This window comes from Arachis hypogaea, chromosome 14 (assembly GCF_003086295.3).
Source record: "Arachis hypogaea cultivar Tifrunner chromosome 14, arahy.Tifrunner.gnm2.J5K5, whole genome shotgun sequence".
NCBI classification, from domain to species: Eukaryota; Viridiplantae; Streptophyta; class Magnoliopsida; order Fabales; family Fabaceae; genus Arachis; species Arachis hypogaea.
Genome location: NC_092049.1, coordinates 31,113,817 through 31,128,849, shown reverse-complemented (window position 1 = coordinate 31,128,849; position 15,033 = coordinate 31,113,817). Strand labels below are relative to the sequence as shown.

Genomic DNA, 15,033 nt, shown 5'->3' with positions numbered 1-15,033 from the left:
CCAGGGCTACAAAATGATATGCATTTTTCTATAGTTGCCTTGCAGTTAGGTGACACGAGCGTCACAGGATCAGCGTGGTCCATTTTAAGCAACTCGTGGCCAGCGATTTCTAGCTCATTTTGGGCCCAATCCAACTCATTTCTGATGCTATTGAACCCAAGAATTGAAGGGGGAGGAACCAGGTAGTCATAGTTGGAGTTTTCAGCATGTTTTAGGTTAGAATTCTAGAGAGAGAAGCTCTCTCATCTCTCTAGAATTAGGTTAGGGTTCTTAGGTTAATTTCTCTTAGATCTAACTTTTAATTCTTGCTTTGATTTAGTTTTCTTTACCATTTCTTGTTCCTACATCTTTTCTCTCTTAGCTTTATTTGTTATTTCCTTTATTTTGTTATTCTCATGTTCATGCACTTTTGTTCCCTTTGATTTCAATTAATGCAATTTATGTTTGATATTCTTATTATTTAATTGCTTTGCTATTGTTGTTTTCTTGCTTTGGTAGTTCTAGATTTTACATTTCTTACAATTTTACCTTGCTTTCCTTTTGTGCCTTCCAAGTGTTTGATAAAATTTTTGGTTGGATTTTAGAGTAGATTTTCTATTCTTGGCTTGGGATGGTAACTTGGGTGACCTTGAGTTGCTAATGTCCAAGTGATTGATAATTGGTGTCCATTAACACTAGCTTTCACTAAATCAATTAGTGAGTGGCTAGGACTTATGGATTGGGATTGATAAAGCTCATTTGACTTTCCTTCACTAGTTAGAGGATGACTTAATAGGATTGATCTTTGCAATTATCATATTGTGGTTAGTAACAAGGATAGAGATCCTTAACCATCAACTCTTGCCAAGACCTTTTTATCATTTGAGTTTCATTTAATTTCTTGTCATTTATTTTTCTTGTCTCTTATTCCCAAACCCCAAAAATATACTTTCCATAACCAATAACATGAACACTTCCCTGCAATTCCTTGAGAGACGACCCGAGGTTTAAATACTTCGGTTATTTTTATTGGGGTTTGTACTTGTGACAAACGAATTAAATTTTAATTGAGGATTATTTGTTGGTTTAGAGCTATACTTGCAACGAGATTTCATTGAGGAATTCTTTACCGACAAATTTTCCTTAACCAAGGAGACACATAGCATATGCTTGGGCTTAAATTTCCAGATGGCGTACTGCTTCCTCGGATTCGGGCCACTGTCTGAAGAAACTTGTCTTGAAGATTATTTTTTATAGCTGGCCCACTTTACTTGGACGGTGACCTACACTATAAAAATAAAAATTTTTTCGGGTTAGTTCAAGGAGCCCAAAACCAACCACAACATATAGACATTATTTCCTTAATTAAACTAACACTGGGGGAAAAATATGGAACCAATTCCTCTCCAATCCTACACCTTTGTTCCAAACAAGAGATCAATAGGAATGACAATGAATACACACGGTTGAAATAATTTACCTTAATGTGCAACAAAAATCGAACTTTACCTATGCAACAAAATAATAAACAGGCATTTAACTAAGTACTTGAGATAAGTAAAAATTGAACTTACATGATGGCCACATGTCTCATGCCAACCATTGTAGGAACTACAACTGTATTGGAGGATAACCCAACCTAACCTTTATATAGTCAGGCCTGCAATAACCCACACATTATGAAGTTTTGTGATGTACTAGATTAATGAAGACCCTAGTCGGGTGTCAATTATCTATTGTGGTGGCTAGATGATTACTGTCAGGGGAGTCATAAAGAAATCTATAAATTTTGTCAATTTTTATGCCTGCGACTCTTACAGACTTGCCAACCATTGAATTATAACATGATTGCAATGTTAAATTTTTATGTCAGGAGATTGAAATTTATTATTCCTGGTATCTGGACAAGTTACTCCAAGATAAGAGCAATTTTATGCTATTTAAATTATGGATGAACTAGTATAACTAACTCACAAGTCACAATCATAGACCATATCATGTACATGGATCTATATGTAGAACAAGAACACGTCAGTATATATATTCAAATTCCAACACTGAATTTTTGTCAATGAAAGTTTATTTCAAGAAACTGTAACACGAGTTTTTTTTATTTTTTCTTTTCTCTCAGTTTTTCATTTACATTATAAAAGGAAGAATCATAGACTGTAATAGATAACTAATTTGCCTCAAACTATCTTCAAACAAAGAATCATCAATGATCTTTCGTCACCCTGTAGCAATTTAATAATAATGGCATACTGTAGTCTTCGACAAACAGAACAAACATGAAAGTTAATGTTAAGTTATTGAACCTTTTAGAGGTGCTTGTGCTTCTGGTTTTCCTTTTTTCATCTGTCTTTGATGACGAACCTCCTTCTCTCTTGCTGCTGGTTTTCTGTTCATTTTCTTCAACTCTACTTCCACGGCTTCTATCAGTCCATCACCTTTCATTGCAAGCATCTGAAATAAACAACATCTAAAATCTTTAGTTCAATATCAGAAGGATGCTTATGTGACAAGGCATTAATTAATGGCTATTAAAACTACCTTAATTTCTTCAACTTTGGCTTGCAAGTTACTGTCTTCAACTTCACAAGACTTCCTCAGATTCACGACTTCTTTTTGAAGCTTATCATAAAAAAAACCTGAGACCACTTCTTGAGTGCCAAAATCATTCGAATTACTTGCATTACTTGATAATTGCTTTAAGCCCTTGCCACAACAGTTAATGCTTTTTCTCTGCTCTAGGTTTATTATTCTTTCCTCTAGATCAGCCATCATGTTCTCCAATTCTTTTTTCCTGAAATGTTCTTCATCATCATTCGGCTTGTTGTCACCCAATGTCCTAATTGGCACCACGCCTCTGAGTCTCACAATGTGTTCATCAACCCACACAAAGAATTTGCAATATGGTTGTTTCACCTAAATCGAATTGAACACAATGAATATATGTTGGTACAAAACACTCTTATTCAATATAATCCACATATATCACTGTAATTAATCCCTAAACTCAAATTCTCAAAAATTCTTTCTAATTTTTAAACTAGTTTTGATATCAAATCAGGTTCGATGTTAAATCATTTCAAAATTAATTTATTTATCTAATTAGATTTATTTCCAATAAGTAAACTTTTTTCCAAACCTCAATCTTTTTTTCAAAATTAACCAGCTCCAATATTAAATCATCTACAAGATCAACCCAATTCAACATCAAATAGCTTACGAAATCAAATCATTTTTCATATCCAATTATCAGGACATTCCCAACATTCCAAAATCATATCCACAACAACTTGACCATGGAAAAATGAGCAAAATCCAGGGTTTAAACCTCCAATCCAATAAATCACAATTTAATCCAATTTTAGCATAAACTTAGTATCCATACATGAAGAATTGCGATCTTACCTTTAATAATGGGCATCCAAAAAATAGCCTACTCGGGTTGGTCTTTGTCTTCGACATGTAAAAGATGGCATATTTTCTGTAGAAGCATCTTGGAGACACACTGGTGCACGAAGTTGTGATCATCAACAATGGCACCAAAGGACTTGGAGCTCTCAAACGTGAATCACACTTTGTCACAATTCCGCACAACTAACCAGCAAGTGCACTGGGTCGTCCAAGTAATAAACCTTACGTGAGTAAAGGTCGATCCCACGGAGACTGTCGGCTTGAAGCAAGCTATGGTCATCTTGTAAATCTCAGTCAGGCGGATTCAAATGGTTATGGAGTTTAAGGTGATGAAAATAAACATAAAATAAAGATAGAGATACTTATGTAATTCATTGGTGGATTTCAGATAAGCGTATGAAGATGCTTTGTTCCCCTTGAACCTCTGCTTTCCTATTGCCTTTTTCCAATCATTCATACTCCTTTCCATGGCAAGCTTTATGTTGGGCATCATCGTTGTCAATGGCTACATCCCGTCCTCTCAGTGAAAATGGTCCTGATGCTCTGTCACAACATCGGCTAATCAGCTGTCGGTTCTCGATCATGTCAGAATAGGATCCATTGATCCTTTTGCGTCTGTCACACGCCCCACAATCGCGAGTTTGAAGCTCATCACAGTCATCCCTTCCTAGATCCTACTCAGAATACCACAGACAAGGTTTAGACATTCCGGATCTCAGGAATGGCCGCCAATAATTCTAGCCTATACCACGAAGGTTCCAATCTTAGATTAGAAACCCGAGAGATACGCATTCAAGCCATTGCTAGTAGAACAGAGGTGGTTGTCAGGCACATGTTCATAGGTGAGAATAATGATGAGTGTCACAGATCATCACATTCATCAAGTTGAAGAACGAATGAATATCTTGGAGAAGAAATAGACTTGAGTTGAATAGAAAAACAATAGTACTTTGTATTAATTCATGAAGAACAGCAGAGCTCCACACCTTAATCTATGGTGTGTAGAAACTCCACCGTTGAGAATACATAAGAACAAGGTCCAGGCATGGACATGAGGCCAGCCCCAAACGTGTCTAAGATAGCATAAGACTTATCAAAGATGAAAATACAATAGTATAAGGTCCTATTTATAGAGAACTAGTAGCTTAGGGTTACAGAAATCAGTAATTAATGCAGAAATCTTTTTCCGGGCCCACTTGGTGTGTGCTTGGGCTGAGCATTGAAGCTTCCATGTGTAGAGACTTTTCTTGGAGTTAAACGCCAGCTTTTGTGCCAGTTTGGGCGTTTAACTCCAGCTTTTGTGCTAGTTTTGGAGTTAAACGCTAGAATTCTTGAGCTGACTTAGAACGCCTGTTTGGGCCATCAAATCTCGGGCAAAGTATGGACTATTATATATTGCTGGAAATCCCAGGATGTCTACTTTCCAATGCAATTAAGAGCGTGCCAATTGGGCTTCTGTAGCTCCAGAAAATCCACTTTGAGTGCAGGGAGGTCAGAATCCAACAGCATCTGCAGTCCTTTTTCAGCCTCTGAATCAGATTTTTGCTCAGGTCCCTCAATTTCAGCCAAAAAATACCTGAAATCATAGAAAAACATACAAAATCATAGTAAAGTCCAGAAATATGATTTTTAAATAAAAACTAATTAAAATATACTAAAAACATACTAAAAATAATGCCAAAAAGCGTATAAATTATCCACTCATCACAACACCAAACTTAAATTATTGCTTGTCCCCAAGCAACTGAAAATCAAATAGGATAGAAAGAAGAGAATATACAATGAATTCCAAAAACATCTATGAAGATCAGTATTAATTAGATGAGCGGGGCTTTTAGCTTTTTGCTTCTGAATAGTTTTGGCATCTCACTTTATCCCTTGAAGTCCAGAATGATTGGCATCTATATGAATTCAGAATCCAGATAGTGTTATTGATTCTCCTAGTGAAGTATGTTGATTCTTGAACACAGCTACTTTATGAGTCTTGGCCGTGGCCCTAAGCACTTTATTTTCTAGTATTACCACCGGATACATAAATGCCACAGACACATAACTGGGTGAACCTTTTCAGATTGTGACTCAGCTTTGCTAGAGTCCCCAATTAGAGGTGTCCAGGATTCTTAAGCACACTCTTCTTTTTGCTTTGGACCTCGACTTTAACCGCTCAGTCTCAAGTTTTCACTTGACACCTTCACGCCACAAGCACATGGTTAGGGACAGCTTGGTTTAGTCACTTAGGCCAGGATTTTATTCTTGTGGGCCCTCCTATCCACTGATGCTCAAAGCCTTGGATCCTTTTTATCACCCTTGCCTTTTGGTTTAAAGGGGTATTGGCTTTTTCTGCTTGCTTTTCTTTTTTTTTTGTTGCAAGCTTTTCACTGCTTTTTCTTGCTTCAAGAATCAATTTTATGATTTTTCAGATCATCAGATAACATTTCTCCTTTTCCCATCATTCTTTCAAGAGCTAACAATTTTAACATTCATAAACAATCAACTTCAAAAATATGCACTGTTCAAGCATTCATTCAGAAAAACAATAATATTGCCACCACATCAAAATAATTAAACTGTTTTAAAATTTGAAATTCATGCACTTCTTTTTCTTTTTCAATTAAAAACATTTTTCATTTAAGAAAGGTGATGGATTCATTTTCATAGCTTTAAGGCATAGACACTAATGATCATGTAATAAAGACACAAACATAGATAAACATAAAGCATAATTTTTGAAAAACGGGAAAATAAAGAACAAGGAAGTTAAAGAACGGGTCCACCTTAGTGATGGCGGCTTGTTCTTCCTCTTGAAGATCTTATGGAGTGCTTGAGCTCCTCAATGTCTCTTCCTTGCGTTTGTTGCTCCTCTCTCATGGTTCTTTGATCTTCTCTAATTTCATGGAGGAGGATGGAATGCTCTTGGTGCTCCACCCTTAGTTGTCCCATGTTGGAACTTAATTCTCCTAGGGAGGTGTTGATTTGCTCCCAATAGTTTTGTGGAGGAAGATGCATCCCTTGAGGTATCTCAGGGATTTCATGATGAGGAATTTCCTCATGCTCTTGATGAGGTTCTCTTGTTTTCTCCATCCTTTTCTTAGTGATGGATTTGTCCTCATCAATGAGAATGTCTCCCTCTATGTCAATTCCAACCGAATTACAAAGGTGACAAATGAGATGAGGGAAGGCTAACCTTGCCAAAGGAGAGGACTTGTCCGCCACCTTGTAGAGTTCTTGGGATATAACCTCATGAACTTCCACTTCCTCTCCAATCATGATGCTATGTATCATGATAGCCCGGTCTATAGTAGCTTCGGACGGTTGCTAGTGGGAATGATTGAGCGTTGGATGAACTCCAACCATCCCCTAGCCACGGGCTTGAGGTCATGCCTTCTTAGTTGAACTGGCTTCCCTCTTGAATCTCTCTTCCATTGAGCGCCCTCTTCACATATGTCCATGAGGACTTGGTCCAACCTTTGATCAAAGTTGACCCTTCTAGTGTAGGGGTGTGCATCTCCTTGCATCATGGGCAAGTTGAATGCCAACCTTACATTTTCCAGACTAAAATCCAAGTATTTCCCTCGAACCATTGTAAGCCAATTCTTGGGCTCCGGGTTCACACTTTGATCATGGTTCTTGGTGATCCATGCATTGGCATAGAACTCTTGAACCATTAAGATTCTAACTTGTTGAATGGGGTTGGTGAGAACTTCCCAACCTCTTCTTCGGATCTCATGCTGGATCTCCGGATACTCATTCTTTTTGAGTTTGAAAGGGATCTCGGGGATCACTTTATTCTTGGCCACAACTTCATAGAAGTGGTCTTGATGCACCCTTGAGAGGAATCTCTCCATCTCCCATGACTCGGAGGTAGAAGCTTTTGCCTTCCCTTTCCTCTTTCTAGAGGTTTCTCCGGCCTTTGGTGCCATAAAGGGTTATAGAAAAATAAAAAGCTTTAGCTTTTACCACACCAAACTTAGAAGGTTGCTCGTTCTCGAGCAACAGAAGAAAGAAGAGAGTATAAGAAGAAGAAATAGAGGAGATGAAGTGGGCTTTGTGTTTTGGCCAAGGGGGAGAAGTGGTGTTTAGGTTGTGTGAAAATGAAGGAGTGAAGATGGATTTATATAGGGGTGAGAGGGGTGTGTATGGTTCGGCTATAGAGGGTGGGTTTGGGAGGAAAAGTGGTTTGAATTTGAATAGTGAGGTAGGTGGGGTTTTATGAAGGATGGATGTGAGTGGTGAAGAGAATGGTGGGATTTGATAGGTGAGGGGTTTTTGGGGAAGAGGTATTGAGGTGATTGGTGAATGGGTGAAGAAGAGAGAGAGTGGTGGGGTAGGTGGGGATCCTATGGGGTCCACAGATCCTGAGGTGTCAAGGATATCTCATCCCCGCACCAAGTGGCGTGCAAAACGCCCCTTTCTGCCAATCCTGGCGTTAAACGCCAGGCTGCTGCCTATTTCTGGCGTTTAACGCCAGCTTCTTGCCCATTCCTGATGTTAAACACCAGTCTGGTGCCCATTTCTGGCGTTAAACGCCCAGAATGGTGCCAGATTGGGCGTTTAACACCCATTCTGCTACCTTTACTGGCGTTTAAACGCCAGTAAGTTTCTCCTCCAGGGTGTTCTATTTTTCATTCTATTTTTCCTTCTGTTTTTGCTTTTTCAATTATTTTTCTGACTTCTCATGATCATCAACCTACAGAAAACATAAAATAACAAAAGAAAATAGAAATTTAACATAGATAAGTAAAAATTGGGTTGCCTCCCAACAAGCGCTTCTTTAATGTCAATAGCTTGACAGTGGCTCTCATGGAGCCTGATGAGCGGATAATTTATACGCTTTTTGGCATTGCTTTTAGTATGTTTTTAGTAGGATCTAGTTACTTTTAGGGATGTTTTCATTAGTTTTTATGTTAAATTCACATTTCTGGACTTTACTATGAGTTTGTGTGTTTTTCTGTGATTTCAGGTATTTTCTGGCTGAAATTGAGGGACTTGAGCAAAAATCAGATTCAGAGGTTGAAGAAGGAATATATAATAGTAGACATCCAGGGCTTTCCAGCAATATATAATAGTCCATACTTTGGCCAAGAATAGACGACGTAAACTGGCGTTCAACTCCACAAATGGCCTCTGCACGTGCAACACTCAGGCTCAGCCCAAACACACACCAAGTGGGCCCCGGAAGTGGATTTATGCATCAATTACTTACTCATGTAAACCCTAGTAGCTAGTTTATTATAAATAGGACCTTTTACTATTGTATTAGGCATCTTTTTGATCATCTTAGGATCTTAGGATCATCTTTGAACGCATTGTTCTTAGATCAAGGGGGCTGGCCATCTCGGCCATGCCTGGACCTTTCACTTATGTATTTTCAACGGTAGAGTTTCTGCACTCCATAGATTAAGGTGTGGAGCTCTGCTGTTCCTCAAAGATTAATGCAAAGTACTTCTGTTTTCTATTCAATTCATCTTATTTCGCTTCTAAGATATCCATTCGCACCCAAGAACGTGATGAAGGTGATGATTATGTGTGACGCTCATCATCCTTCTCCCTTATGAACGCGTGCCTGACAAACACTTCTGTTCTACATGAAATAAGCTAGAATGAGTATCTCTTAGATCTCTTAACCAGAATCTTCGTGGCGTAAGCTAGAATGATGGCGGCATTCAAGAGAATCCGGAAAGTCTAAACCTTGTCTGTGGTATTCCGAGTAGGATTCAATGATTGAATGACTGTGACGAGCTTCAAACTCACGAGTGCTGGGCGTTAGTGACAGACGCAAAAGGAGGGTGAATCCTATTCCAGCATGATCGAGAACCGACAGATGAATAGCCGTGCCGTGACAGGGTGCGTGAGCATATTATTCACTGAGAGGAGGGGATGTAGCCACTGACAACGGTGATGCCCTTGTATACAGCCAGCCATGGAAAGGAGTAAGACAGATTGGATGAAGATAGCAGGAAAGCAGAGGTTCAGAGGAACGAAAAGCATCTCCATTCGCTTATCTGAAATTCCTACCAATGATTTACATAAGTATCTCTATCTCTATTTTATTATATATTCGAAAACACCATTATCACTTTATATCCGCCTGACTGAGATTTACAAGGTGACCATAGCTTGCTTCATACCAACAATCTCCGTGGATTCGACCCTTACTCACGTAAGGTATTACTTGGACGAACCAGTGCACTTGCTGGTTAGTTGTATCGAAGTTGTGACAATTATGAATTAAGATCAAAGCACCAAGCTTTGGAGCCATTACCAGGGATTGTTCAAGCCTGGACATCACAATTTCGTGCACCAAGTTTTTGGCGCCGTTGCCGGGGACTTAATTGTTCCTGTTTGGCGCCTAGAATCGTCTGAGATCCCAATCCCGGCAACAACACCATGTTTTTGGCGCCGTTGCCGGGGATTGTTTGAGTTTGGACAACTAACGGTTCATCTTGTTGCTCAGATTAGGTAATTTTCTTTTCGTTTTGTTTTAAAAAATTTTTCAAAATATATATATATATATATATATATATATATATATATATATATATTTTCAAAAATCTCTCATCTGTTTTCGAAAAAAATAAAAATGTTTTCAAAAATTTTATTCAAGATTTTTAAGAATGAATTCTAGTGTTTCATGAAGCATGTGAAGCCTGGCTGGCTGTAAAGCCATGTCTAAATTCCTTTGGACTGAGGCTTCCAAACCATCAGAGGTAAGTTACATACTTGATAAATGATGAGCAGCAATTTGTTATCAAGAGCAACATACTCTGGTGTTAAATGCTGAAGCTTGGCTGGCCATTGGCCATGTCTAGTGTTTTGGACTGGAGCTTTCTTTGAAAGCTTGGCTGGCTATTAAGCCATGTCTAATTCCTGGACTGAAGCTTTAGACTAAGAATGCAAGATTCCTGGAATTCATATTAAAAATTTTTGAATCCTTATTTTCCCTTTTCATATAATTTTCGAAAAAAAAAATCCAAAAAATTAGAAAATCATAAAAATCAAAAATATTTTCTGTTTCTTGTGTGAGTCTTGAGTCATATCATAAGTTTGGTGTCACTTGCATATGCATCTAGCATTTTTCGAAAACCTCATGCATTCATAGTGTTCTTCATGATCTTCAAGTTGTTCTTGGTAAGTCTTCTTGTTTGATCTTGATGATTTTTTTGTTTTGTGTTGTATAGTGTTTTTCATATGCATTCTTGAATTCTTGGTGTCTAGGCATTGAAGAATTCTAAGTTTGGTGTCTTGCATGTTTTCTTTGCATTAAAAATTTTTCAAAAATATGTTCTTGATGTTCATCATGACATTCATAGTGTTCTTGGTGTTCATCTTGACATTCATAGCATTCTTGCATGCATTCATTGTTTTGATCTAAAAATTTCATGCATTGCATCTTTTTAGTGTTTTTCTCTTGCATCATAAAAATTCAAAAATCAAAAAAAATATCTTTCCCTTTTTCTCTCATAAAATTCGAAAATTTGATTGACTTTTTCAAAAATTTTTAAAATCAAATTGTTTCTTATGAGTCAAATCAAATTTTCAATTTGAAAATCTTATTTTTTTTCAAAATCTTTTTCAAAAATCAAATCTTTTTCAAAATTCTTAGTTATTTTCGAAAATTCCAAAAATATTTTTCAAAAATCTTTTTCTTATTTTTATATCAAATTTTCGAAAATAACATAATCAATTAATGTTTTGATTCAAAAATTTCAAGTTTGTTACTTGCTTGTTAAGAAAGATTCAAACTTTAAGTTCTAGAATCATATCTTGTGATTTCTTATGAATCAAGTCATTAATTGAGATTTTAAAAATCAAATCTTTTTCAAAATCAATTTCAATCATATCTTTTCAAAAATATCTTCTTATCTTATCTTTTTCAAAAATATCTTTTCAAAATATCTTTTCTAACTTCCTAACTTCTTATCCTTTCAAAATTTGTTTCAACTAACTAACTAACTTTTTGTTTGTTTCTTATCTTTTTCAAAATCACCTAACTAACTCTCTCTCTCTCATTTTCGAAAATATCTTCCCCCTTTTTCAAAATTTCTTTTTAATTTATTAATTATTTTAATTTTTAAAATTTGAATTTTCGAAAATCACTAACATTTTTCAAAAACTATTTTCAAAAATCACTAACTCCTTTTCAAAATTAATTTTCGAAAATTCCCTCCTTCTCTCTCATCTTATTTTATTTATTTATTCATTTACTAACATCTCTTCCTCACATCATCACCAAATTCGAACCCCCTCTTCTATCTGTGTTCGAATTTCTTCTTCTTTTCTTCTACTAACAATAAGGAACCTCTTTACTGTGACATAAAGGATTCCTCTTCTTTTCTTGTTCTCTTCTCTTTCTTATGAGCAGGAACAGAGAAAAAGGCATTCTTGTTGAAGCTGATCCAGAACCCGAAAGGACTCTGAAAAGGAAATTAAGAGAAGCTAAATTACAACAATCCAGAGACAACTTGATTGAAAATTTCGAACAAGTAAAGGAGATGGCAGCCGAACCCAACAACAATGCAAGGAGAATGCTTGGTGACTTTACTGCACCTAATTCCAATTTACATGGAAGAAGCATCTCCATCCCTGCCATTGGAGCAAACAACTTTGAGCTGAAACCTCAGTTAGTTTCTCTGATGCAGCAGAACTGCAAGTTTCATGGACTTCCATCTGAAGATCCTTTTCAGTTCTTAACTGAATTCTTGCAGATATGTGATACTGTTAAGACTAATGGAGTAGATCCTGAAGTCTACAGGCTCATGCTTTTCCCTTTTGCTGTAAGAGACAGAGCTAGATTATGGTTGGATTCTCAACCCAAAGACAGCCTGAACTCTTGGGATAAGCTGGTCACGGCTTTCTTAGCCAAGTACTTTCCTCCTCAAAAGCTGAGCAAGCTTAGAGCTGATGTTCAAACCTTCAGACAGAAAGAAGGTGAATCCCTCTATGAAGCTTGGGAAAGATACAAACAGTTGACCAAAAAGTGTCCTTCTGACATGCTTTCAGAATGGACCATCCTGGATATATTCTATGATGGTTTATCTGAGCTATCAAAAATGTCACTGGACACTTCTGCAGGTGGATCCATTCACCTAAAGAAAATGCCTGCAGAAGCTCAAGAACTCATTGACATGGTTGCTAATAACCAGTTCATGTACACTTCTGAAAGGAATCCTGTGAGTAATGGGACGCCTATGAAGAAGGGAGTTCTTGAGGTTGATACTCTGAATGCCATATTGGCTCAGAATAAAATATTGACTCAGCAAGTCAATATGATCTCTCAGAGTCTGCATGGAATGCAAGCTGCATCCAACAGTACTCAAGAGGCTTCTTATGAAGAAGAAGCTTATGATCCTGAGAACCCTGCAATAGCAGAGGTGAATTACTTAGGTGAACCTTATGGAAACACCTATAACTCATCATGGAGAAATCATCCAAATTTCTCATGGAATGATCAAAAGCCTCAACAAGGCTTTAATAATGGTGGAAGAAACAGGTTTAGCAATAGCAAGCCTTTTCCATCATCAACTCAGCAACAGACAGAGAACTCTGAACAAAATACTTCTAAGTTAGCAAACTTAGTCTCTGATCTATCTAAGGCCACTGTAAGTTTCATGAATGAAACAAGATCTTCCATTAGAAATCTGGAAGCACAAGTGGGCCAGCTGAGTAAAAGGATCACTGAAATCCCTCCTAGTACTCTCCCAAGCAATACAGAAGAGAATCCAAAAGGAGAGTGCAAAGCCATTGACATAAGCGCCATGGCCGAACCTGTGAGGAGAGGAGAGGACGTGAATCCCAAGGAGGAAGACCTCCTGGGACGTCCAGTGGTCAATAAGGAGCTTCCCTCTGAGGAACCAAAGGACTCTGAGGCTCATCTAGCGACCATAGAGATTCCATTGAACCTCCTTATGCCCTTCATGAGCTCTGATGAGTATTCCTCTTCTGAAGAGAATGAGGATGTTACTGAAGAGCAAACTGCCAAGTTTCTTGGTGCAATCATGAAGCTGAATGCCAAATTATTTGGCATTGATACTTGGGAAGTTGAACCTCCCTTGTTCATCAATGAACTAAGTGATCTGGATCAACTGACATTGCCTCAGAAGAGACAGGATCCTGGAAAGTTCATAATACCCTGTACCATAGGCACCATGATCTTTAAGGCTCTGTGTGACCTTGGTTCAGGAATAAACCTCATGCCCTTCTCTGTAATAGAGAAACTGGGAATCTATGGGGTGCAAGCTGCTAAAATCTCACTAGAGATGGCAGACAGCTCAAGAAAACAGGCTTATGGACAGGTAGAAGATGTATTAGTAAAGGTTGAGGGCCTTTACATACCTACTGATTTCATAGTCCTGGATACTGGAAAGGAAGAGGATGAATCCATCATCCTGGGAAGACCTTTCCTGGCCACAGCAAGAGCTGTAATTGATGTTGACAGAGGCGAAATATTCCTTCAATGGAATGAGAACTCCCTTGTGTTTAAAACTCAAGGATCTCCCTCTGCAACCATGGAGAGGAAGCAGAAAAAGCTTCTCTCCAAGCAGAGTCAACCAGAGCCCCCACAGTCAAACTCTAAGTTTGGTGTTGGGAGGCCACAACCAAACTCTAAGTTTGGTGTTGAACTCCCATATCCAAACTCTAAGTTTGGTGTTAGATAGTCTCAACAAAGCTCTGCACATCTGTGAGGCTCCATGAGAGCCCACTGTCAAGCTATTGACATTAAAGAAGCGCTTGTTGGGAGGCAACCCAATGTTTATCTAATTCTTATTTTTATTGTTTTTCATGTTTTCTTAGGTTCATGATCATGTGGAGTCACAAAATAAATATAAAAATTGAAAACGGAATCAAAAACAGCAGAAGAAAAATTACACCCTGGAGGAGCATCTGTCTGGCGTTCAGCGCCAGAACAGAGCATGGTTCTGGCGCTGAACGCCCAAAATGGGCAGCTTCTGGGCGCTGAACGCCAGAACAGGCATGGTTCTGGCGTTCAACGCCAGAAATGGCACACAGATGGGCGTTGAACGCCCAAAATGGCCACCAACCTGGCGCTGAACGCCCAGAGTTGGATACAAAGGCATTTTTTCATGCCTAATGGGTGCAGGGATGTAAATCCTTGAACACCTCAGGATCTGTGGACCCCACAGGATCCACTCAGGATCTGTGGACCCCACAGGATCCCCACCTACCTCCACTCACTTCTTCTCACCACTCTCTTTCACACAACCCCATAAACACTCTTACCCAAAAACCCTTCACCAATCACCTCAAACTCTCTTCCCCATCACCTCTTCACCACTCACATCCACCCACTCTTCCCCATAAACCTACCTCATAAACTCCACCTACCTTCAAAATTCAAAACCAATTTCCCACCCAAACCCACCCATATGGCCGAAACTTAACCCCCCTCCCTTCCCTATATAAAGACCTCCATTCTTCATCAAATTCACACAACACACCCCTCTACACTCTCCTTGGCCGAAACCACATCTCCCTCTCCCTCTCCATATTTCTTCTTCTTCTTCTATTCTTTTGTTTATTGCTCGAGGGCGAGCAATATTCTAAGTTTAGTGTGGTAAAAGCTTAGCTTTTTTGTTTTTCCATTACCATTGATGGCACCCAAGACCGGAGAATCCT

General features: G+C 38.3%; 1 non-coding gene across 1 annotated transcript; it reads right to left on the bottom strand.

The window, feature by feature from the left end:
• Positions 1–12,287: 12,287 nt before the first annotated feature.
• Positions 12,288–12,395, bottom strand: LOC112745403 (small nucleolar RNA R71). The gene has a single exon (XR_003173334.1). It is a non-coding gene; the product is annotated as a small nucleolar RNA R71 (small nucleolar RNA).
• Positions 12,396–15,033: the final 2,638 nt, after the last annotated feature.